The sequence below is a fragment of the Lissotriton vulgaris genome, chromosome 6, assembly GCF_964263255.1.
Source record: "Lissotriton vulgaris chromosome 6, aLisVul1.2, whole genome shotgun sequence".
NCBI classification, from domain to species: Eukaryota; Metazoa; Chordata; class Amphibia; order Caudata; family Salamandridae; genus Lissotriton; species Lissotriton vulgaris.
The window spans coordinates 33,862,276-33,887,471 of NC_141694.1; the positions used below are offsets into that span (position 1 = coordinate 33,862,276).

Consider the following 25,196-nt stretch of genomic DNA (forward strand, 5'->3'; position numbering starts at 1 on the left):
CTGAGGCGCCAGAGCTGTGTATGAGACACTCGAGCAGCAGGGCTGCTGTGGCCGCTGTGAGGAGAGGCACTGGCAGCATTGTGAGTTACAGCGCCTAGAAGAGCAGAGCGGATGTAGCCGCTGTGAGGAGAGGCACTGGCCGCATTGTGAGTTACAGCGCCTAGAAGAGTAAGGCTGCTGTGGCCGCTATGAGGAGAGGCACTTGCAGAATTGTGAGTTACAGCGCCTAGAAGAGTAAGGCTGCTGTGGCCCCTATGAGGAGAGGCGCTTGCAGAATTGTGAGTTACAGCGCCTAGAAGAGTAAGGCTGCTGTGGCCCCTATGAGGAGAGGCACTGGCAGCATTGTGAGTTACAGCGCCTAAAAGAGCAGGGCGGCTGTGGCCGCTGTGAGGAGAGGCACTGGCAGAATTGTGAGCTACAGCGCCTAGAAGAGCAAGGCTGCTGTGGCCCCTATGAGGAGAGGCACTGATACCTGGAGGCTGCTCCCAGAGATTGAAACAGGGGGGAGGGGGTAGTGCACATAACTGCAACGCACTGCTAGCGTTATTGGAATAGTAGTGGGGCTGCAGGGCATGACGTACGTATGCAAACATGATATGGATTTACATTGGACATATCAGTCCAACATTGAAGCACAATGACCGACCCCATCTGCTAATATACACTGTGAATGTGACTGCATCTTCCAGAGCACACGCGTCTTTCCTTCTACACCCCCACCCGCCTGCTGCGTTCGTCCAACCAAGCCCTCGCCGCCGTCCCGCGCATCCACAAAGCCACCATGGGGGGAAGATCCTTCTCCTACTTAGCAACCAAAACCTGGAATTCCCTCCCCACCCACCTCCGCCTCACTCAAAACCACCTAGCCTTCAGAAAACAGCTTAAAACCTGGATATTCGATAAGTAAACCTCCCCCCCTTTCTCAAGCGCCTTGAGACCCTCTGGGTATGTAGTGCGCTATATAAATTATGACTTGACTTGACTTGACTTGTCTGCTGAGTTTGGAGCCGAGATCCACTAAGAGAGACCAGCAAGGACCTCAGCCTGGGGGTTACCACCAGAGATTCCAGTTTTTCCTCTTTTGTGCAGGGGTCCATGTCGTTTTTGTTCCTCTCGCCTCCACCTCCAGCAAGTGGTGGTCCTTGTGCGGGTCAAGGAGGAGGCCCATGTTGTTTGGGTCAATCGATGTTATGGCCACTGAGATAGGGATTGGACCACTTCAATAAGTGGTAGTTAGGAGCCTTGTCTGGGCGGTCAGGTTTAGGGACCCAGCTTGAGTTGCTTCTTGCCCCTTCCCTTGTATGCTGTATCACTATAGCCCCCTTACTCTACCAGGTGTAAGCTGACCACCCTTTTCTTTCCGTAACCCTGGATTCTTTGGAGTGGGGCTCTTACTGAAATGAGTTACTGGCCCCACTGTGCTTCCACTTCACAGTTTTCCCACCCCCAGTCCCACAGATATCCCAGCTCTTCTCTGTGGCCTCGATGCTTCCTGGGCTGCCGCCTTAGCTAGTGAACTGCTCTCTTCCTTCACTCTGGGGCTGGTGCCTGCTCTCCAGTGCCTGTTTACCATCCTCCTGCCTCATGTAACTTCTGTCTGAACCTTTTGGGTCAAACTCCATTCTGGTGGCTATTTGTGAAGGCACTTTAACAACAAGCCTTCCTTTTTTTTTTTTTTTTTTTTTTAACTTTTCAGAAGTTTATTTAAAAACAGTAACATTTACAAGTAAATTAGAAAAATGTACACAAACAGGACCTTCTGACAGTTTCTCTAGACTGAGACACTTTCCACGGCACTAAGATCCCAGCAACAAGAAAGTGTTAAGACTAGACATCCATTCACCATATGCGGCACTCCACGATGAAACTTTCAATCCACGAACAAGCCAACATCACTAGACTTATGGCCTGGGTGGCTGCATACCAGGTGGTGGACCTCTCATTCCAGGGGGTGGGGGCCTCATGCCAGGAGGCGGCATACCCATTGAAGCACCTCTGCCGGGGGGCATTCCCATAGGTGGACCCATTGGGGGCCTCATTCCAGGTGGTGGTCCCATCATGCCTGGAGGTGGTGCGCCTCTGCCCATCGGAGGGAGTGGTCCACCCCTGCCACCTGGCTGGTACTGTGTTGGTGCTCCCGCGATACTGGCACCAAGGGGACCTCCTCTGCCCTGTGGAGTCATCACCTGTTGGGACGGTCCACCAACACCTCGGACTGGACCGGCCAAACCAGCAGGTGCCTGTGGCATTGGGGCACCTGCTGGCACTCCTCTACCTGCAGCACGGCCAACGCCAGGGCCTCCGGCAGCTCCTGCTAGCGGAACACGGGCAATACCAGTGTCTTTTGGGGGTGGTCCCTCTACAGTCATGGACACCAAGTTTTCGCCTCGGAGAAGCCCCAACCCCAGGACTCTCTTCTCTTCACGTTCTGGTTGTTTAGAATTCTTGGGCTTTATCTTTCTGAACTCGTCGCAGTCGCACAAAATGAGGTTCATGTGCTTGTCGAAGGCTTTGAAAGTTCCAATGAAGATGCGACCATCTTGCAAGATACAGCGCATCCTGAAGTCAATGTGCTGAAGCATCTTGCTGCTCTTACCCACAGTCATGGTTGCGGTTCGGATGCCGCCGATCGGCGACGGATTCTACTCAGGAAAAAAAAATTCCACCACGGACGCGACGTCCCGCCGGCGGTTACTTATACTTACACTCCCTGGCCCCAGCCCCAGAGGTGAGTGAAATGGGAAGTGATGAAAAAGCACTGCTTCCAGAGGCTCTCCTGCAGGCAGGTTGGCTCAGCATATCTGGCTTCCTTAACTTGAGCAGATGAAGGAAGGGCAAACAGAACTGCATGATGATGATTAATCACTGTCTATTACTATTGTCATGAGGTTAGCCGGTTGGTTGATATTGGAATTGTATATTGCAGACTGTGCCTGCTCACAATTAAAATCAACACAATTTAAACTACTTCTGTTTACTCTGTTTGTCTTTGAGAACAACAGTATTTTGTTTTGTGAAACTTCACATGCTAGTCCAAGCATACTCTTAAAATAAAAAAAACACATGTACCCATCACAGCGGGCAGGCATGTTTGAAGTAGCTCATGGTAAGGGGAAGCCATGAGTGGGTGGGTAGGTATCCATACTAATATAATAAAGAGAGAGCCCAAACCTTTGAGGCGGGTAATCTCAGGAACCACAGCACCAATCACAACACCCAATACAGCGTTGGAAAGGGCAGTTGCAGCAGAAGGACATAGGCTATGCAGACGCCCACCATATACATTTAAAAGGCAAAAGAACCGAGCCAGCAAAGTAGTCCCTTGTGGGCATGTCTGCGTTGTGCTGTGGGCGTGTGCTGGGGGCGTGAAAAACGCTGGGGGCGCGTGGTATGTTCCGCCCTTCATGCCATGTCTCATATTGTGTGCTAATCCCACCCTGCTCCCTTTAAATACCCCTGCACCCCATATTCATAACCCACCCTGACTCCTTAAAATACCCCAACACCCTTAAACACTAACCCATCTTAACCCTATAAATATATCCTGTACCTCAAAACCCAAACCTGTTCCCTAAACCCTAAAAATGCCACTGTACCCCAAAACCCAAACCTAGCCCTGAACCCTATAAATACCCCTGTACCTCAAAACCCAAACCTACCCCTGAACCCTAAAAATAACCCTGTACCCCAAAACCCAAACCTAGCCTGAACCCTAAAAATACCACTGTACCCCAAAACCCAAACCTACCCCTGAACCCTAAAATCCCCCTGTACCACAAAACCCAAACCTAGCCCTGAACCCTTAAAATACCCCTGTAGCCCAAAATTCAAACCTACCCCTGAACCCTAAAAATACCCCTGTACCCCAAAACTCAAACCTAGCCCTGAACCCTAAAAATAACCCTGTACCCCAAAACCCAAACCTATCCCTGAACTCTAAAATACCCCTGTACCCCAAAACCCAAATCTACCCCTGAACCCTAAAAATACCCCTGTACCCCAAAACCCAAACCTAGCCCTGAACCCTAAAACTACCCCTGTACCCCATAACCCAAAACTATATCTGAAACCTTAAAATACCCATATACACCCCAAAACATATACCCCAGTACCCCAAAACATATACCCCTATACCCATACTTACCTTATCCAAACATTTTAAAAAAACACGATTTTACCATTCATGCATTTTCAACGAATTTCGTTGTAAATGTATGCGTGGTAAAAGCATATAAAATGTAATGCCATGCGTTATAATGGCATTGCGGAGTCATGGTACTTTCGTAATGAAAGTATGCGGAGTGATGGTATGCGGAAAGAAAGTTGCGGAATAATGTGTGTTTACCCTCCCCAGTAAGTACATTGGTGGCACGGCGGCCCACATCTCCAGCAACATACTCATATTTTTTCACCACCCATTTGAAAAATGCACAGGTTTCTCTCATTGATGGCCAGCACCGACATACACTTTTAGACACACCTCCCGCTACAAGTTCTAGAATTGCGAACTTTAGAGCTGGGGATCTACGTTAGAATCTCGGCATCAGCTCAACATCCTGTGATTCCAGGCAAATCGCGTTGTCTCCCGGTGCCTACCACAAATGAATGTGTTCTTCTGTAATGTAAATTGTGCTCATGCTATGTTGTCGAGTTCGCGCTATATAATATTGCAAGGAAAAATAAAGTAGGGAAACTCGAGTTCACACACTACTGAACGCGCACTCTTACGTGCATCAGCAGTGCACTGTGAATCGGAGCGTTTCACAGGCCTGTCACAGATAAGAAATGCTATCTAAACGAAATCCTACAAAACAATATACTACTGGCCGGCAGCAATTCATACCTGGACAACGTCGGGACGGGCTGCTAGTATATATATATATAGATAGAAAGTCCTCTACTCTAAATGATGAAGGACATCACCCACCCTAGGGTGGCATGCACCTCCTCGTGCCGCTACCTGCAGAAGACGGAGGCGTGTGTTACTACCCTCAACCCAGAGGAGCTCATTGGGTGTAACACAGAAGGGGGTTCTGCTAGGTATATGTATGAGTATGCAGAAGAGCGCAGAGGAATAGAAACAAAAAAAACTACCTCTTGGTGGACTGTCCATGATTTATTCTTGTCCCCGGTTGGTATAAAGTAAAAACACAAATAGGTCAACATGCTTTTGTCTAACTGACCCCATGAAACAGGTGTCTGGACTTTCGTGTGGAGCAGCGTAACCTCTCTGCATCAACTGGTAAAATGATCAATAAGTAAGGGAAAAGGGTAACCAGTCATTTATTGATTGTAACGCATAATGGTTGTTCTTCATGACCCATTTTGTTGAGACCTGAGCTCGGCGCACATGCTCAGGAAATAAACAGGTTCCGGATTGGTCCCTGTTTCCTGTATCCCGCTGTGATGAGGGGATTTTGTATTTTCTTACACTTATCAGTCTGCAGTCCGGTGGTGGCCTTGCTGTGGTGTAAACGGCCAGGAAGGGTGAACTCGTCTTTGCAAATGATGGTGGTTTAGAAGATGGTGTGGGCTGGCAAGGGGAGCCTTTGGAGTTTCAAGAGGATGGGGGTCATGTGATCATATTTCTTCAAACCCTGGATGAGACCTGCTCGAGCATGTTGGGTGCCCCTAATAGGTACCTGTGTGGAGTCTGGGAGGCCACAGAGCACGGTGTTACCACCATCCAGAAGTGAGAGTACAAGGGCATGAACAGCAGTTCTGAAGTTGTTTTCTGAAAGAAATAGTTTCACTTTCTTTGGAAGCGAGAGCTGGTACCAGGCCATCTTTGTTTTTTGGCAATGTGTTCCTTGAGGGTTAGGTTGATGTCCAGAGTGAATCCAAGTGGCTTGGCATTCAGTGAAAGTTAGGCATCTATCATCATCGAAATGTACTGATACCAGTTTTCACAACTTTGTAGTTATTTTAATAGACTTGATCTTATTGTTTAATTTTCCAATGTTTATTTGTTCAACTTCCGTGATATCACTTCCTCTGATGCATCAGGGGGTCAAAGGTCTTATGACCTCTTTCGCTTTGCCTCCGGAGCCCTCGTATGTGATGCCACCTCCTGTGATGTCATTAAAGGGCGTGAGAGGGCCGAAAAGGCGTGTGATGTCACTTCCGCTACCCCTGACATTTTGGTAAATCGACGTCCATGCAGGTGAGTATTTTACCACCTATGTAGCTTCACGAGGGGCTGCCACTAAGCCGCTTCTCCAGGTTTACACGGAGCAGCGGCTCCCTGCCAGGGGACGGCCCATCCAGTGAGGAATGGCTGCATCAGGCCTGCTCACAGGAACACATCTGTCCTCGCGAGGCAGCGCCATTCCTCTTGAGTGTAATCCATAATTATCACGGATGCTGCAGACAGTGGCAGGCTGTCACCGCACTCATCAGCACGGCAGCCGTCACTGCGAGGCGACAGTAACACTGTGTGTAACCATAAGGTGGGCGTCTGCCTCGCTGCAGTCTGATGCATTTCCAGCCCCCTGCTTGATGTACGGCTCTGTCTTGTTTGTTGTGCGTGGCCCTGTTTATGAAGCGCTGCGCACAATTTTGGAACATCTGAGATGCTATCAGTTTACAGAACTGTTGCTTTCTTTACATATTTAGTTCTGCAACTAAAAGGTAATGCGAAAAATGTTTCACCATCAAGTGCCATTTCTCTACCTGATGAACCAATATCTTTCTCTGGCCCATGAGCTGCAGATCCATTTTATAGTTTGCGGCCATTTCATCATTGCATGTAAAACTGCTGCCAACACTCGCTTCTTGCATCAATCTGTGCCCACGTTGTCCTATCACTGAAGGTTTCAGCAAATCCCACTGCTCAAAATAGCTTCAAGATCAAGGTAGTGCAGCAGCGCGGTTATCGGCGCAAGTAGGATGAAAGAGGCAAACACAAGGTCTTGATTTGGTGGAGCACTGTGGGTGGAATTCCTTGGGGAAATGGTGCAAGGTTGGTTGTAAGAATATGTTTGTAAAAGTTGCCTAAAATGTGCTAGCTTTGCCATTACTAGAGCTTCAACATTCTTAAATCATATGAAATACCACAAAAAGACCTAGACAGTTGCTCAAAGCTGTGCGCATACCTAAAAACGTGAAGTGCAAGGCACGGTGTCGCAACCTAATATAAACTTATTTTGACTTGTACTCATGTTGATTGTTCATTTACTTACTTGTATACTATTGCGCTGCCTCCTCTGATGTGTCTATAAAACGTACCTTTTGTTTACAATTTTTGTCCTAAATTTTGACCTTCTGTCCTGAATTTTTGTCCTGAATTTAGACCCTTCGTCCTGAATTTTTACACTCACCATCCTGAATTTGCACCTATGTCACTTGGTCACGGTAGCAGAGAGCCTCTCCAAAAGCGTGAGGCATCACCATTGACAGGACAGGCCCGAGGTGCTTCATGTAACCCTCCTACAGAAGATAACAAGTCCCACTGTCCCTACAATATTACATGTTATATTTTTTTACATATAAAGTGCAGCACACATATGCATTAACTTCTTGGCGCTGCTTGGAACAAGGAACAAAGTGAAATAGGTTGCGAACCCTAACATAAGCACAACAGCTTTGTCTCAAAAGTGGGGAGAGGCAGAGTTGACCATCTCATTATCAAGTAGGTGACCTCATTAACTTTGCAAAAACAACAGTTGATGAACAGAATGCAGAACAATGTCATACATTCACCCCAGTGCAGAGATCTGGGCCAAAACCCATCGTTTTTTAGGTCTCGTTCGAGACCTATTGTAGCCAAGTTGCTTGTGAAGTGACCTAGAGCTGGGGACGAGCGCCGATTGCACCTCGTGGACGCGCCCCCTGGCCCCTCCCCCCCAGCCGTGCACATCTCTTGCTCCACATTCACAGTGGCAGCCTCTCACAATCACGCGCGCACCCACAGCCACACTCACCGAAGCCCACACACACAGCCACACTCACCGAAGCCCACACACACACACACACACAGAGACACACACACCCCTCCCCCGTACTTCTGACGTAAGTTAGATCTTACCTATTCAGGACTGCAATGGAAGTCCAGAGTGCAATCCCTGAGTGTAGCTTCTTGTTTTTTGTAGCCCCATGCATCCAGAGTAGTCCCTCTAGTCTCCTAGGGAACTCCGGCGGTGAAATCTGGAGCTGCGTACTGGTTTCGGTCGAGCTAGCGCTGGCGATTCTTGTTGGGATGGGGTGTAAAAAATGTAAAAAAAGGCGTCAGGAGCTGGCCGCGCGCCGACAAGCGCTGTGAGCGTGTACGGCGCCGGCGTCAGCTTCTCTCGCGTTAGCACAGGATCTGTGCACGAGCCAGCCGACAAGCGCTGTGAACACATGCAGCAGCGTGCGCTTGTTAAAAAGTGGTATACAACTGAAGCACACTGCCCATCTGATCGAGCTCCGAGTTTGAAAGTCCAGCTGCGTGGTGGCCAGTCTCCTTACAGCTCCCTTCCTCTTTGAAACCGAAGTCCCGGATACGGCTGGAGCGAGCGGCCGCCGCACATTCCGCGCCTGTGGAACGCCTCTCCGCCCCCCACCGACACCTGCAGTCCATCCGCCCATCGCGCGCTGGGGGCACACCCCCTCCGCCTTCCAAGCAGCGCCGAACTTCGGCAAGTTTGACTGCGCCGGGTTCGTTATGCGTCTAGGACCCGGGACACAAAGTATTGCTTGCGCTTCCTGTGGACAGCGCTGTGCAGTGGAGCTTGGAGTCTCTCCTGGTGCTTCCGAGGACTGGACATTTAAACCCGGCAGAGGGGAGCTTCATTCAGGTAAGCCCCGCTTTATTCGCACCAGTGGCCTCTTTTTCAGTGTGGTATGAAGCTGTGCTTGTTGTTTGAGAAACACCCTGCGCTGCCGGGTCTGTAGGGTCCACCGGTCTCTTTGTTTGGTAGTCAGATTAGTGTCCCCTCGCTGGGCAGATCTGTGAACTGCTCCTGCAGCAGGGAATATACATCTACACTTTCTGACTGGTGTCTGGACAACTGAGCACCTCACTCTGCTCCAGAAGTGTCCTTCTGTTGTGTCCCGGTGTTTCGCGTAGTTCTTGGCATTGCCAACGAGCTCGGCCGTTTTTATATCACATTTTATTCCAAGTGCCACCAGTGCCTACGTAACGTTTGTTCTTGTTCTATCGGGCATTTCTCAGGTCGGCCGGTGGAGATTCTTGGGGGCAGAAACTGCCGCTGGCGACTCTGGCACTTAACAGTTAATTTACAGCAGGCACCGAGGGTGCTTTAGAAGAGAGAGGGGAAGGGAGCGGGACTGGAGTGAATATTTTTGCCCTTTTTTGCAGTTTTATGTAGCGCTTACTCGACCCGAAGGCATTAGGGCGCTTTACACGCGCAGCAGTTTCCCGTAGGTCATAGGCCATCATGAACTGTTTCCGATCTACTCTCTGTACTCTGGAGGAGGGGGTAGGGCAAAGGAAGCAAATTAATGAAAGGTCGTATTCTCAAGTTAAAAACCCTCCACGCTAACGTGAGATTCACCCCAGGCCTGCGACCGTAGGCTACCGGCATCTGTGAAATAAGTTTTCACAGAAGCAGCCAGGTACTAAACTTATCGGATAACTGGGCACGTGTTTCTTTCTATTTTGTCTCATTGTGACTTCCGGTGACATTTGGCACATAATTCGTGGCTTTACTCTGAATATATCTGCGGTAAGAAAGGTATAACTTCCCCGAGCTTATTTCTGGAAATAGCTTTAAAAATACACTGTTTTTCTAAAAGCGAGTGTCAAATGTTGTCACGTCGTTGGCTAACAGCTAAGGCTAAACAATTTTTCAATACCCACGATACAGTCATGCTTCATGGCTGCTTGCAGGGCGCTTCAAAGCACTACAGGGGATTCCAAAATAAACGGAGAGATCAAGGTAGAGACGGGAGAAGCTCTGAGGGGTTGACATTGAAAGTTGGATTTTCTTTTCTCTCTCTCGATACATCGAGTCTGCTGAGCTGACCTTTCACCCGAGAATCGCTGGGGTGCATTGTGGTGAAGGAGGGAGCACCCTCGGACTACCCCGAGGAGTAAGTTTCTCTTCTGTTCATTTATGTCACTGGAGCACAGCGGTGCTAGGCGAATTGGCCCGCCATCGATAATAGAGGACGGACAGACTATGGATGCAATGGGCTCCTCACATCTCTGGGGCCCTGTGCCACAATACCTGATGCACTAGGGATAGCTTCGTCCCTGACTGGGCAGGACTGGACGTTCAGGGGTTTAAGTGGGATGAAAAAACTGGGTAGTCTCTCAAAAGGGCGTTATCGATGTAATTAATGGCGTGGCTAAAACATTTCAGCTAAAAATCTGTGTTTTGCATAGTGTGCCGCCCGACTGGTATATTGCCTCTTCTGTCATTGTATCCAGATGTGTAATACAACATGTAACATTGCACTTACAAGAAGCAGGACTATTGACTTTACCAACGGTTGTTAGGCGCGTAAGACAAATAAGACACAACAATGGCTTCGTTGTATAGAATATTCAAAATGCTTCAGTTCTGAAGTGATGAGATTGAGCAAGAACTAGAACAAGCCTCTTTGAAGTTACATCAGAGGCAGTGAAGGGTGGCACTGCTACAGAGTTACGATTTTTTTTACCACCCTGATGGAGAAGGCAAAATGGAGAGCCCGCTAGAGATGCGTCTCGGCACCTGCTTTTTAGAACTGCCAGTGCTGGTGCCAGTGCCTGTAGGACCCGGCCCACTTAAAGCCCCATGGACGTTGTTGTATTAGAGCGAGCGACAGGACGTCACGTAGGAGCGCAGTGCTTACAAAAAGGGACTCAAGGCACCCAGTGTGATTTCCCTGATCCAGTGTATACCATGCTTGCTAAAGTGAAGTGACAATGAAACTTGTGTAGGGACACCTGGGCATGCGCCTAAAGTGAACTATGTACTTCAAAGGTTATTTTATCCATTGGTAAACTGCTGCATTTTGATGCATACACTGACATTTTAGCTCAGTGCACAGTGCAATGGCCAAGCGTTCTCGTTTGCTTTTAAATGTAATACATTGAGATTGATGTTTTAAACAATATAGTTTGAGTGGAATTTTAGGAGATGTTTATGAAATCGGAATGACCAACAGTTCTGCTGCCGAAGCCAACATGCTCCAAATCTGCTTTCTCCATCACTTGTAATGGCCATACAATATTGCACATTTTTTGTAGGCTATGAACTGAGAATGTACAAAGGGTCTTTTGAGAACGCTGCTGGTGGTTGCTTGCTTTACATCAGCATCCTGGTATTCTGAAAATCACACACTACTTTCAGATGTGGTCTCTAGTGATGACCTATTTGTAACATAATTCATAGGATGCCTCACCCTCACACCCCCGCACCATCACACCACCTCACACACCCTCACCCTCACACACCCTCACCCACTCACCCTCATACGCCCTCACACCCTCCCCGTACACCCTCACCCCCACTCACACACCCTCACCCACACACACCCTCACACTCACACACCCTCACCCTCACAGACCCTCGCCCTCACACCCCCTCACAAAGCCTCACCGTCACAAAGCCTCACCGTCACACACCCTCACACCCCTTCACACCCTCACCCCCACCCCATCACACCCTTTCACACCCCTCACTCCCTCACCCTCATACCCCCTCACCCTCGCCTCCCCATCACACCCCCTCACCCTCAGACCCCCTCACCCTCAGACCCCCTCACCCTCAGACCCCCTCACCCTCAGACCCCCTCACTATCTCACACCCCCTCACCCTCACACCCCCTCACCTTCACACCCCCTCACCCTCACACCCCCTCACTATCTCACACCCCCTCACTATCACACACCCCCTCGCCTTCACACACCCCTCACCCTCACTCGCCCTCACACACCCTCACACACCCTCTCGCCCTCACTCGCCCTCTCACCTTCACACCCCTCACCCTCACAAACCCCTCACACCCCTCACCCCCCCTCACCCTCACACCCCTCACCCTCCCTCACCCACCCTCACCCTTACAGCCCCTCACCCTCACACCCCCTCACTCTCACACCCCTCCATCACACCCCCTCTTCTTCACACACACCCTCACCCTCACACACACACCCTCACCCTCACACACCCCCTCACCCTCACACACCCTCTCACCCTCACACACCCTCTCACCCTCACACACCCTCTCACCCTCACACACCCTCCCTCACCCTCTAACTCTCACGCACCCTCCCTCACCCTCTCACACCCTCCCTCACCCTCTCACCCTCACACTCACCCTCAATCACTCTCACACCCCCTCACCCTCACACCTGGTGCTCTGTGTGTGTTGCTGTGTGTGTGTGTGGCATTGTGTGTGTGTGTGGCGCTGTGTGTGTGTGTATGTGGCGCTCTGTATGTGTTTGTTTGTGGCTCTGTGTGTGTGTCTCTCTGTGTGTTTGTGGCTCTGTGTGTGTGTGTGTGTGGCTCGATGTGTGTGTGTGTGTGGCTCTGTGTGGGTGCAAATGCAATAGGTCTCACATTTGCGAGAGATTAAGCTATTGGCATTGTAAATGACAGTGCCATTTATTTATCTGTTTTCAAAACAAACACATAAATAACAATTTTGTCATTTACAATGCCAATAGCTCTAACTTTTGCAAAGGCGAGACCGTTGCATTGTAAATGCTTGTTTGTTCACCATGCCATTCCAGTTTGAACCAAGCCATATGCAAATCAGTCTTGACCCTGTGCCTCATGGGAACAGTCCAGCCCGAACTGCCAAGCCATGTCCTCCCTGGACTGGAGTCAATGCGAAAGATATCTAAAGGGCAGACAGGCAGGGGAAATAACGAACTTTCAAAACACAAAAGAAAGACTGCCCCCTGAATTTAATATAGCGGCTCGGTTAGAGTCCCAAATGTACAGACTGCAGAGGTGAGCTCACTGATACCAGAAGCAAGACCACACTTTTAAGAAAATACAAACATTATTTTATTTCTTTTTCATTCAAGTTTTTTCGATATGTTGTTTCATTACAGAATTAATCAAGATCAAGCAATAATAGAACACAATAAATAGTTAAATAAACACCCCACGAACTCCTACATCCCTTCAATCAAACTATGCAACAGACACACACATTTCTTAACATCGCACATATTCTACTGTCAGACGTACCCATACATCCTTCATTTATTCCAAACTCATCACACTTCCAGAGTCGGATGGAGCACAAATGATCTGTCCAAATCAATCCCCCAGAACCAGAGTGGGAGACCAGATGGCAAGAAATATAGCAGGACAGACTACAAAACGCCAACGCGCGTTTCGGTGCAGTGCCCGTTCTAAGGCCACACCTTCATCAGGGCGATCAGAATGTGGAGGGGGGAGGGTGAAGAGGCAGCATACAGTCTGCAATAAGTGAAAAGAACAGTTTCAGTTTCACATACATATTCTTGGAAATACCATAATGGCAATTTATCAAACGTGTAGATACAAAAGAGATTTTTTTCTTGAAACATTTTACATAGCAGTTCTGGTAAAATACAGTGAGCTCAACACCGTGCTTCAACAAATATTTTCAAGGATAAGATCACAGAATACAACAAGAACCTCATGGGCGGAAATCCCAACGGACCACTGTAAGGGAGACAACAAAATATAACTGACAACATGTACACTTCCATTCCATAAGTATAGTGAAAGAAGGGGGAGGGGAGATCGCGGTCGTCAAAACCCTCACACCAGCTTTAACTCTTCATTAACCCCGAACAGGTTTCTCAAGAAGTCTATTCTCAAGGACTGATTGGCTGATAGAGTAATAAATCCACCTAACACAATAGGTATATACCTTACATCCTGATCTTCCATTTCCATCAACCCGGAAAGGCATCTGGATAGTTTTTCATGGAAATAAACAAATACTTACGGGCGGGAAACAAAAGGGGCAATTAGTTTTCCGGTGTCAGAAAACGAGGCTCGGATTCAAAGATCCCAATATCTTGAAACAGTCAAAGGGATAGGACCGCAGCACAGATCATGGGCCGAAAAAGAAGATATTCTGCGAACACAGAAATTCTGCTTTTAACGGTCAAGGTTCACTTTTCATATATGCTTAAAACGAGCTGGAGATAGAAATTCCAGCTCGAGATCATAGGCCTACTTACCCAAAATAATATCTGCTGCATCTCAGGGGGTCCTCGCTGTCTTTCGAGGTCTCAATGAAGGCTGCAGGATTTAGCCCAGCTGTGTTATGGAAACAAATGAGAGTCCAGAGGGCACAATCACGGGTTCACGTGCCACAAGACCGGAGTCTAGAATGATAGTACAGAAAAAGGCAATGAGGAGACGTGAGTTTCCCATAATATAAACCATGAGCTCTCAAATGCCCAGGAATAGATGTCAAAAGAAAGATCAATTCATCCTGCAACTACAGGACGTCGGGGTAACCAGAAAGCCCTACTGGGGGTGAGGTAAGACCTGCAATGGGTTTACCTGTTTAAATACAGGGGATCGCCATCAGTTGGAAGAGTTTCATGGCGACAGAGATAAACATTCATAGATTTCCGCTCCTGTAAAGCAACCAAGAGATGGAAATCCAAAAAATGCGATAACCGTGGATGGCCAAGTTACAGACAGAACAGGCATTATTACGCTCCGACCCGATCCATTAGAAAATAAAATCGAACCAGGAATATTTCATGATGGATATTTTAGAGACTGGACATCACAGGGGTCAATGTAATTGGAGACATTATGGTAGAATCCGGGCTATTGACTTTTGAACAATTAAAACAGAAGTTTGGAATTAGTAATAGACAATTCTTTAAATTTTTACAGATTCGAGATTTTTTCGGTAGGAAAACGGCCAGCTGGGATCACATTCCGCTACTTGATACAATTACGGAGGGTCAATCAACTATCTCTAAAATTTATACACTACTTAATGATGGGCGGAGTGATGATTTAAATAAACATTTTAGTCGATGGCAGACTTGCCTAGAGGCTGGTCAGGAGACATGTGAAAAAACTTTAGGCTATAGTCAAATAGCTGCTATTTCTACAAACCTCCACGTCCAGTGCTTTAAGACATGGTGTAACTTATATATAACTCCACACCGTATACAACAATGGGGAGGTGCGACAGGGGTAAACTGCCCTCGGTGTGGTGAATATCCTATGGACTCCGGACTGGTGGCCACAAGATCTTGGGCCAGTCCCTGACCCCAAACATGTTGTGAAGAACTTAGGAGTTCGACTAGACCAGGAGCCCTCGCTGAAGCAGCACAGTAACTACATTGTGGGCTCATGTTTCCACGTCATTGGCCTTCTACGCAAAGTGTTCCCCTTACTCCCTGACTGCATCAGGAAAGCATTGGTACAGGCTCTTGTCCTTAGCCGTATCGATTACTGTAATGGCCTGCTGTTATCTGCAAATGAGGGAGTATTAGCCAAACTCCAAGTTGTACAGAATACTGCGGCCCGGTTGGTCTTCAATGCCCCTCCTAGGTCAGCGTCCAAACCTCTTTTGGACAAACTACATTGGCTGTCGATCCGCCAAAGGATTAAGTTTAAGACATACTGCCTAATTCACAAGAGCTTAAACGGATTAGGTCCCACATACTTAAAAAACAAACTTACACCTTACTCTCCTGTTCGCTCCCTTAGGTCCAACAACCAGTTTCTACTGTGTGTGCCCCGTGCAAAGAAGGCCAGACATGGAGGCAAAGCTCTATCTGTTGTGGGGACCTCATTATGGAATAGGCTCCCATTAGCTCTCAGACAATGTCCAGAACATCTGGTGTTTAGGAAGCGGCTTAAAACTTTTCTGTTTCAAAATGAATTCTTTAAGTTCTCCCCTGACTGTGCTTGTGGTGTTCCTAGGGCACAGAGATACTCCTCCGGGAGTCGATTCGAGCGCGATATAAACCCGCAAATAAATAAATAAATATGTGGTGGACAGTATCCATATGTTCGCAACCTGCTCTACTCTGATACCTCTTGTTAAAAATATAGAACATTATCTGGAACAAATTTTTAAACGGCAGATTTTGTTGACACCTCAGGCTGTAATGTTGGGGGTTGGGGATCAGAATATGATTAAAGCAGAGTGTAAATTATTGTTTATTGCCATGGCTACCTTGCGGCTATCAATTGCCACTGTTTGGCTGGATCCTATCCCCCCAACTGTGCATGAATGGCTGGGTAAATTTATTAATGTTAGTAGATGGGAATTGTCGGTCTTTAAGAGAAGAGGTCCGAGGGCTCTGAGGGAGGGAGAACGGATCTGGAAACCTCTTAATAATTGGATGATTCTCAACAATTGAGGTTTATGATAGCCGGATGAAAATGCCAGTTTTCTTGATTTTTCTGATTCCTTTTCTATCTGCTTTAAAGTAATTAAATATGATTTAATTTACTTTTTTTTTCTTTTCCTTCCTTCCCTTCTTCCTGCGGCGCTACATGGGGTGAGTGGGGGGGGGGGGCCAGGGCGAAAAACTGAAAAATGGTGTTTGACATGAATTTTTTCTGTTTTCAAATCTGTGTTCTGTTGAATTAATTTGCAATCATGTCATATATCCAATAAACATAAAAAAAAACGAACGAGTAGCTGGAAGTACATGAGGGAGCATGTGATTGCGCACTAGAATTTCAGGCAATGACCATTCTATGGCATATCCCTGTATTTACTGTTCAATATATTTCCAACCAGCTCCGAAAAAGGCAGTACGCATAAACGCAGTGAAGCGAGTCAGGGACCGCTTAAAGTCCCGGTTAGTAATTAAATGGCAGGCGTCTTGGAAAGAGCCCAGATGGCCCGTAACCCTCATCCGGGGACCAACCGCCCAGATGGTACCCTGGGAATACCAAAGACGGGAAGTAATTGAGCTGACGAAAAAACATACCCAAAAGATATAGAGCTGGAGCACTAAACCGGCGTTCTCAGGATTCAAGCAGCAAGCGGATCGGAAACGTAACCGGAAGTAACCAGCGTGGTAGCCCGCGGAATTTAAATGTAGAACGAGCAAGGCTAAGGCTCCAATAGGAGGGCCAGATGGAAAATGGGCCCAACTAGGTAAGAGAAATGGGTAAAGCCCGAGATGGATTATCCAGACCGGCGTGAAAAAGCGTTCATGAATTACACTGGCCGGATAACAGGCATGCCATCAATAGAGGCACAAATAACATGTATCCACTGATAGGAAATATGCGGGTCAAACAGTATTCCAGGGCCGAAAATATAAAGGGAAAATCCACAGATGTAAACAATCAAAAACAGATACCTCAAGGAGAGCGGAACCCAACGAAGTTCCTGGGGCTAGATGTCAAATAAGCAGCATACTGTCACATAAGCTCTCATTAAATTCACACCGAAGACCCCAGGATCGGGAGATCAGGTCTGAAACATGTGCCTCTGAGGAAATTCATATCAGCCTCGAGAGAGACCCGCCCTCAGACAAAATGAAGGAAGGGACCGCGAATAAACATACTATATAGCCCAAACATTTTCGGGGCAGATGTTTTTCATATAAACGCGTTCTCGCAGAGGCAGTGATCATTTAGCTCTCTTTTAATTCATACTGAAGACCCCAGGGTCAGAAGATCGGGTCTGGGACATGTGTCCCTGAGGAGATTCATTTCAGCCTCGAAGGAGGCCCACCCTCAGACTGAACAAAGAAAAGGACCGCGAGTAGGAATACTATAGAGCCCAATCATTTTCAGGGCAGATGTTTCTCATATAATCGCGTTCTACCAGGGGCAATGTTCATTTAGCCCCTTACCCACGGAATTAGGAAGAAAGATCCAAAAGACCTCCCGTTTCTTTCTGAGAGAGGTGCTGTCCTTTCCTGCAGCAGTGCGTACCTTTTCAAGAATGGACCATTTAAGATCTGATTCAGTATGTTTGGCGGTAATCCAGTGTTGGACCAGTGGAGCCCCACTTTTCAGGTTCCTAATATTGGATTTATGTTCGCCAATCCGATACCGACATTCGAGCCCTGTCTCGCCCACATAGGGCAGTCCACAGGGGCACAGGATGATATACACTACATTCATAGAACGACAGTTGCTCATTCCACTCAGTTTCACAGTGCGGTTGTCAATCTTCAAGGTGTTTCCCACCGAGACATGAGAACATGCCTGGCAGGTGCCACAGCGGTGGTACCCCTCAACTGGGGAGAGACCAAAAATTCCGGTCTGTCTCATGCCTCCTGGTGGCGAGACGACACCACGTACCAAATGGTTGTGAAAGTTTTTGTTCCTACGGAACGCAAAAAGAGGTTTGGGTATCATCTTTTCTTCATCTCCAATATTGAGAAGATACCAAAGGGAATTCACTGTCTGTCTCAATTTATGATTGATGGTTGAATGTTTTGTAATGCAAACCAATCGATCATGGGCCACACGGTTTCGATCTTGGAACATACTTTCCCTATTGTAGTATATAGTGCGTTTAAAAGAATCGCGAATCAATCGAGGGGGGTATCCAGGTTGGGCCAATTTGATTTTTAGAATATCGGATTGATGCAGAAAATCCCTTGTTTCCGTGCAGTTTCTCCAGAGACGGAGGAACTGGCTAAAGGGAATGGAGTCCCTTTGACATCGCGGGTGGAAACTTCCGTACTCAAGTAGGGTATTTTTGGCCGTAGGTTTAGTATAGAGGGACACCAATAATTAACCATCAGAGTGTTGAACCCAAACGTCCAGAAATTCGATCTTAGTATCACTGGAGTTCGCCGTGAATTTGAGATTTGGGTCCATGACACAAATTCATTTAAAGATACCTGGTCGCCACTCCACACGAAGAAAATATCATCGATGAAGCGCGACCAGGCACGCACATTCTCAAAAAAAGGAGCCATTTCGTTGTAAATATTTATGTCCTCAAACTTGCCCATGTACAGGCAGGCAACACTGGGGCACACAAGGCCCCCATGCTAACGGCTTGTACCTGATGGAAGTACTCCTTATTGAATTCGAAATAGTTCTCACCCAATACTATCCTGAGACAATTCAGGATTAAGGGAGCATTGGGGAGATCATCTTGATTCATCAGGATCTCCTCTAGGACCTGGATCGCCTCATCCTGGGAGATGTTAGTATAAAGGGATTCCAGGTCCATAGTTACCAACAGTTCAGTATTGCAATCAAAGGACATCTTCTCCACTTTCGAAATAAAGTTTCCCGTGTCTTTCACGAACGATTTGAGTTGGCTTACCAGAGGTTTAAGGAAATGGTCAGCATATTTGGACAATGGCTCAGTGGCCGCCACAATAGTCGATACGATTGGTCGCATAGGCGGGTCCATGATGTCCTTGTGGACTTTTGGTAGGCCATAGATTATCGGCAATCTAGTAAAGGTAGGGGTCAGATATTCCGCTTCCTTTTTGCAGATATATCCCTCCTCTACCGCCGAATCTGTACTATCATTCTAGACTCCGGTCTTGTGGCACGTGAACCCGTGATTGTGCCCTCTGGACTCTCATTTGTTTCCATAACACAGCTGGGCTAAATCCTGCAGCCTTCATTGAGACCTCGAAAGACAGCGAGGACCCCCTGAGATGCAGCAGATATTATTTTGGGTAAGTAGGCCTATGATCTCGAGCTGGAATTTCTATCTCCAGCTCGTTTTAAGCATATATGAAAAGTGAACCTTGACCGTTAAAAGCAGAATTTCTGTGTTCGCAGAATATCTTCTTTTTCGGCCCATGATCTGTGCTGCGGTCCTATCCCTTTGACTGTTTCAAGATATTGGGATCTTTGAATCCGAGCCTCGTTTTCTGACACCGGAAAACTAATTGCCCCTTTTGTTTCCCGCCCGTAAGTATTTGTTTATTTCCATGAAAAACTATCCAGATGCCTTTCCGGGTTGATGGAAATGGAAGATCAGGATGTAAGGTATATACCTATTGTGTTAGGTGGATTTATTACTCTATCAGCCAATCAGTCCTTGAGAATAGACTTCTTGAGAAACCTGTTCGGGGTTAATGAAGAGTTAAAGCTGGTGTGAGGGTTTTGACGACCGCGATCTCCCCTCCCCCTTCTTTCACTATACTTATGGAATGGAAGTGTACATGTTGTCAGTTATATTTTGTTGTCTCCCTTACAGTGGTCCGTTGGGATTTCCGCCCATGAGGTTCTTGTTGTATTCTGTGATCTTATCCTTGAAAATATTTGTTGAAGCACGGTGTTGAGCTCACTGTATTTTACCAGAACTGCTATGTAAAATGTTTCAAGAAAAAAATCTCTTTTGTATCTACACGTTTGATAAATTGCCATTATGGTATTTCCAAGAATATGTATGTGAAACTGAAACTGTTCTTTTCACTTATTGCAGACTGTATGCTGCCTCTTCACCCTCCCCCCTCCACATTCTGATCGCCCTGATGAAGGTGTGGCCTTAGAACTGGCACTGCACCGAAACGCACGTTGGCGTTTTGTAGTCTGCCCTGCTATTTTCTTGCCATCTGGTCTCCCACTCTGGTTCTGGGGGATTGATTTGGACAGATCATTTGTGCTCCATCCGACTCTGGAAGTGTGATGAGTTTGGAATAAATGAAGGATGTATGGGTACGTCTGACAGTAGAATATGTGCGATGTTATGAAATGTGTGTGTCTGTTGCATAGTTTGATTGAAGGGATGTAGGAGTTTGGTGGGTGTTTATTTAACTATTTATTGTGTTCTATTATTGCTTGATCTTGATTAATTCTGTAATGAAACAACATATCGAAAAAACTTGAATGAAAAAGAAATAAAATAATGTTTGTATTTTCTTAAAAGTGTGGTCTTGCTTCTGGTATCAGTGAGCTCACCTCTGCAGTCTGTACATTTGGGACTCTAACCGAGCCGCTATATTAAATTCAGGGGGCAGTCTTTCTTTTGTGTTTTGAAACCTCCCTGGACTGGAAACAAGCATCCTAGGACCGGTTTCCGGCTATCAGCCGTCTTCAGCCAGGATAGTTGGATTCCAGTGGCATGGAGAGCACAGAACTCACGTCTGAGCATATCCGTCCCACTTGGGGTGACAAATGCAAAAACAACAGTTGATGGACAAAATGCAGAACAATATCATACATTCAACCCAGCACAAAGCATATGGGATCAGTCCAGCCCGAACTGCCAAGCCATGCCTTCCCTGGACCGGAAACAAGCTTCTGAGGACCGGTTTCTGGCATTCCAGCCGTCTTCAGCCCGGCTTGCTTGAATCCAGTGGTGTGGAGAGCATGGGACTCACGTCTGAGCATACCCATCCCACTCGAGGTGACAAATGCAAAAACAGTTGATGGTCAGAATGCAGAACAATGTCATACATTCACCCCAGTTCAGAGATCTGGGCCTAAATCCATCGTTTTTTGCTCACCATGCCATTCCAGTTTGAACCCAGCCATATGCAAATCAGTCTTCACCCTGTGCCCCATTGCATTTTTTTTTATGCTTCATACATTGCATTTAAGGAATCTCCAAATTTGCAATTCCTTACATGCAAATTGCAAAATAAGGAATCGCACATTTTGAGATTGCTTATTTTGCACGCAGATTTCTTTGATACATACCATTTTGCACTGATGCGTTCCGATACATATGGCCCTTAGTGAATTGGGAGGCCTTATTTTTTATGTTGGTGAAATTTGGATTCCCTGGTCAATTTTTAATCATGCTTAAAAATATATAACAGAACTCTGAAGACAGGATTATGATTAATTCAAAAGAAATTGACTCTGTGACAATTAAAAGAGGCACCGTCTGGGGCCCCATTTATTTGACTTTTTTTAGCAAGCCCTTGGCAGTGAGGCTTCCGTAATAAGGGATCTCTCATCGCACCATTAGCGGGAATGGCAAAAATGCAGCTTTTCGCCAAAGACATTATTTTGCATTTCAAAGCCAAAAAGGCTAATAGCCCAGGAATTATGAATGAAATGTCAGAGTATACCTGTGTGTGGGCTATACAATGAATCAATCAAAGACCGAGCTTTTACTGTTCAATGTGACCGTCAATGATCTTCCCAAAGATCTTCAACGCCAGTTTATTTCCCAGCGTCCAATTTGCCACTTGGGAATCTCTGTAATGGATAGGTTTTTGGAACTATTTCACCTTAATTATAATACCGTCATTAAAAAAGTTCAAACCTTATTGAACAGATGGAGTTTACTTCCTTTATCGTTGATTGGCCATGTGGATTTAATCGAAATGCCAATTTTACCATTGCTTTTATTTCCTTTTATGAATGTGTCTATAAAAATCAATAGTTCATATTTCAAGGAATTAGATTCACTCTTAGGACATTCATTTGGAGTATATCTGATTTCAGAAGGGATAGAATGGCGCTTCCTCTCCTGAACAGTCTTGTTGCTATGAAACAACCAAGGGGGATATTTATCTTTTAGTTTTGAATAACCTTTCTTTATTTTCACGCACAAATGCAAGAGAAGAGATACCAGGAACTATGGTTTGAACAGGAGTGCCCCTGGGAGCACTGTGCTGGAGCACACTGGCACATGGGAGCGAGTGAGCCGCCTTTTGGGAGCGCAAGAAGAGTTGTGTGCGTCTACCCCCTACAACAACCACCAAGCCAGGCCTAAAAAGCAGGGGAGGGAGAGAGCAAGAAAGCACATGCATTCCAATGGAGAGATGAAAAATGAGTCCCCTCAATAATAGAGGGGGAGAATACAGCTCATCCACTCAGAACAAGGCGAGACTGAAGGTGTCGCAGACAAGGCATTAAATCAAAAGTAGACATCTGAGCTAGACAACAAAGCCATCCAATCACGCCCACTCTAAATATATTTTAGATATTGAAAACAATAGGAAACTGTCTGTAGCGAGACCAAATGATCCAAAGGAGACAGGTTGATCAGCGTAGACCTTCCTGTAATCTAGAACACCAAAGCCCGTCCAATGAGGTGCACCCTCATAGGTCCTCTTTGCAGAAGCAGTGAAATAAACTAACATAACCAAATACTAATGAGTCAGGCCGCCGAGAACCTTTGTTATTCACCAGGCTAGGAACTTTTGTTATTCACTAGGTTAGAAACCTTTGCAATTCACTAGGCTAGGAACCTTTGTTACTCACTAGGTTAGGAGCCTTTGTTACTCACTAGGTTAGGAGCCTTTGTTATTCACTAGGCTAGGAAACGTTGTTATTCACTATGCTGGACTGCTAATTCAGATTTTATTCTGTCTAAGAGCATTTACGGTACATAGAAGGGGAGTCCCAGTACAAAATGTATTTCAGGATAAAGTGAAACACTTAGCTTAAAAAACATACACAAAAAAGTCATACACTTTAAAGGATCACTGATATTTAATCACAATGTACCTATGAGTTCAGTATATCACACAGAAAATGCAACATCTTTAGAAAAAACATTTGTGCCCAAAACGTGTGGGAAGGTAGGGGTGTGCATGCGAAATAAGTGCAAAGGTTCGGGGAGGGTTGGAGGGGTATGTAACTGTTACCACGCAACTTTTAGCACAAAATACTTTACAACGAAACTATTACCACGCAAGACCCTTTACCACGAATACCTTTACAACGCATTACACTACAACGCAGATACTATTACAACGCATACCGTTACAACGTAAGTATAGGTAAGTTTATCTTTTTTTTAAAACATTTATTAGGGGTATTGGGTTTGGGTTTTGGGGTACAGGGGTATTTTTAGGTTTCAGGGTTGGGTTTGGGTTTTGGGGTACAGGGGTATTTTTAGGTTTCATGGTTGGGTTTGGGTGTTGGGGTACAGGGGTATTTTTAGGTTTCAGGGTTGGGTTTGGGTTTTGGGGTACAGGGGTATTTTTAGGTTTCAGGGTTGGGTTTGGGTTTTGGGGTACAGGGGTATTTTTAGGTTTCAGGGTTGGGTTTGGGTTTTGGGGTACAGGGGTATTTTTAGGTTTCAGGGCTGGGTTTGGGTTTTGGGGTACAGGGGTATTTTTAGGTTTCAGGGCTGGGTTTGGGTTTTGGGTTACAGGGGTATTTTTAGGTTTCAGGGTTGGGTTTGGGTTTTGGGTTACAGGGGTATTTTTAGGTTTCAGGGCTGGGTTTGGGTTTTGGGGTACAGGGGTATTTTTAGGTTTCAGGGTTGGGTTTGGGTTTTGGGGTACAGGGGTATTTTTAGGTTTCAGGGTTGGGTTTGGGTTTTGGGGTACAGGGTTATTTTTAGGTTTCATGGTTGGGTTTGGGTGTTGGGGTACAGGGGTATTTTTAGGTTTCAGGGTTGGGTTTGGGTTTTGGGTTACAGGGGTATTTTTAGGTTTCAGGGCTGGGTTTGGGTTTTGGGGTACAGGGGTATTTTTAGGTTTCAGGGTTGGGTTTGGGTTTTGGGGTACAGGGGTATTTTTAGGTTTCAGGGCTGGGTTTGGGTTTTGGGGTACAGGGGTATTTTTAGGTTTCAGGGTTGGGTTTGGGTTTTGGGGTACAGGGGTATTTTTAGGTTTCAGGGTTGGGCTTGGGTTTTGGGGTACAGGGGTATTTTTAGGTTTCAGGGTTGGGTTTGGGTTTTGGGGTACAGGGGTATTTTAAGGTTTCAGGGTTGGGTTTGGGTTTTGGGGTACAGGGGTATTTTTAACATATATATTTACAAATTAATAAATAAAAATTAATATAATTAATTAAAATATTTAATAATAAAATAATTATTAATTAATTAAAAAAATTAAATTATTATTAATTACATTATTTTAAAATATTATATACTTACCTATACTTACGTTGTAATGGTATGCGTTGTAATAGTATGCGTGGTATCAACATATATCCGTTGGAGGGTTAAAGTGCCGGTCGTGAGACCTTTTTCAATAAACAATAAATACTGGCTTTAACATAGAGCCAAATGCAGAGAAACAATGAATGTTCTTAGAGTATCAGGCGAAACCATGCTCAATATGCCTATGCGATAGCTCTCAGGGTTAAGCTGCAAGCTGGCAAGAGGGTAGGTTGTCGATGTTTTGAGCCCAAATAGAAAGATAGCTGTCCATGTAACCTTAGAAGTGGGTCTTCATCAGGACTGGGGTTTGTTGGCGGGGCAAGGCTACCGTAGAATGTACATGGTTAGTCAGGCCAGTAGGCTCCAAACCATGGAGAACGAGAGGATGGGGGCTGGGAAGAATCCAGGGTCCCTGTCATAATTGTGTAAAAACGGCCAGGCAGGTCGGCTTGTTCTGAAGGCGCGATAAAATCAAGCATCCGAAATGGAACACGTTCTCCCGATAAAGCAGCTTTATCGGGAGAACGTGTTCTATTTCG

General features: G+C 46.3%; 1 pseudogene; it reads right to left on the bottom strand.

Annotated features, from left to right (window-relative positions):
• Positions 1-1,690: 1,690 nt before the first annotated feature.
• On the bottom strand, positions 1,691-2,695 carry LOC147706754 (small nuclear ribonucleoprotein-associated protein B' pseudogene; annotated as a pseudogene).
• Positions 2,696-25,196: the final 22,501 nt, after the last annotated feature.